The sequence below is a fragment of the Olea europaea genome, unplaced genomic scaffold (genome assembly GCF_002742605.1).
Source record: "Olea europaea var. sylvestris unplaced genomic scaffold, O_europaea_v1 scaffold22139, whole genome shotgun sequence".
In the NCBI taxonomy this organism is placed as follows: Eukaryota; Viridiplantae; Streptophyta; class Magnoliopsida; order Lamiales; family Oleaceae; genus Olea; species Olea europaea.
The window spans coordinates 1-1,784 of NW_019240167.1; the positions used below are offsets into that span (position 1 = coordinate 1).

At 34.0% G+C, this 1,784-nt stretch overlaps 1 pseudogene; it reads left to right on the forward strand.

Annotated features, from left to right (window-relative positions):
• The first annotated feature begins 124 nt into the window (after nucleotides 1-124).
• Nucleotides 125-1,328, forward strand: LOC111380851 (annotated as a pseudogene).
• The last annotated feature ends 456 nt before the right edge of the window (nucleotides 1,329-1,784 follow it).

The following is a 1,784-nucleotide window of genomic DNA, read 5'->3' on the forward strand; positions in this document are numbered from 1 at the left end:
TTTTTTTTTTATTATTGTTAATAATGATTAGAATAAAGCAACTTGTACAAACTTTGATGACAATTTTGTTGACAATTCATGTGTAAGCAAATTTGTGCTATTGATTTAAAATATAGTTTTAAAAATGAATGGTGTATATTTCTACCAAACTCATGATTGTCAACAAATGAGTTGGCAACAAGGTAATTACTTATTAACCGTGGTTGTATATGTCGCATGGTTCATGAGTTTGTTTCTACAAATTTTGTATAAATTTTCTTTTATATCTCTCTCTTTTGATTATTTCTTCAATAATTTCGTATCTCTAGACTCTAGTCAACCTTTTAATATGTGCATCAATTTTATTTATTTATTTGGCAGGAACATTTAAGATGGAAATGAAACATGGCAAGATCTATCTCTTGCGCATAATCAATGCTGAAATGAACTAAATTCTCTTCTTTGGGGTTTCAAACCACAATCTAACACTGGTTGGCACTGATGCAAGTTACACCAAGCCATTAACAAGAAATTACATAGTAATAAGCCCTGGCCAAACAATGGACTGAATTTTACATACAATTCAAGATCCTAAAGATTATTACATGGCCGCTAGCCCTTACGTCAATGGAGTTGGAGTTGATTTTGATAACTCAACAACTACAACAATTTTCCAGTGCAAATGACAATATTATAATTTTACTCCATCTTTACCTCCTTCTTTGCCTTATCTCCCTTACTCTAATGACACTTCTGTAGCAATAAATTTGAGTTTTAGCATCAAAAGCTTGAATTCAAAATCCCATCCGACCTCAGTTCCAATAAATGTTAGTACCATATTGGTGTCAACTGTTTCTATTAACACATTTTCGTGTACAAGGAATTCTACATGTGAAGGACCAAATGGTACGAGTTTGGCTACAAGTATGAACAACATTAGCTTTGATAATCCTCCCATTAACATTCTTGAGGCCTACTACTATCGAATACCGGGTGTATTTGGACGAGGCTTCCTGAGCTTTCCACCATTGGAGTTCAATTATACTGCAGATTACTTGCCTTTGGAACTAGAGATTCCCAAAAAAGTGACACAAGTGAAAGTTTTGAAGTATAATTCCTCAGTAGAGATGGTTTTACAAGGGACAAATTTGGTTGCTGGGATTGATCATCCCCTGCATTTACATGGATACAATTTTTATGTTGTTGGGTAGGGATTTGGAAAGTTCGATGAAGAAAAGGACCCGTTGAACTATAATCTTGTCGATCCTCCTCTTCATAACACAGTCTGTGTCCCCAAAAATGGCTGGACTGCCATTAGGTTCGAGGCAAGCAATCCTGGTAATACAACTGTAAGTGTTATGCCCTAAACTCAATCAACCTTGGACATAAATACTTTTAATGTATAATCAATACAATTTAATGGCAGATTTATTATTTAATTAATGGACAACTAAATTAAATAATAAAGTCCGTAGATTCAAATATTCATAATTTGTTAATCACAAAGAGTTGTAATCTTGAGATACAAATTACGTACGATTGAATCTTAAATCTTTCGTGGTTGTAAGTAATAACGATATACGGATATCGTTATTACGGATAGACCATCACGTGTGACATTTCTTACTTGTGAAGTAAGTAGGTGATCTCACAAGCTCTTGAATGAATACGTGGATATTTTGTTATAGAACAAAACATTGGAGACCCGCCTAGAGATTCCACGTTGATAATTATCTGAGTGTCAGTGGTTAATATCTAACGTTCGGTAGTGGGATTGGTCATTTGACTTGAGGTCATCATAGTAT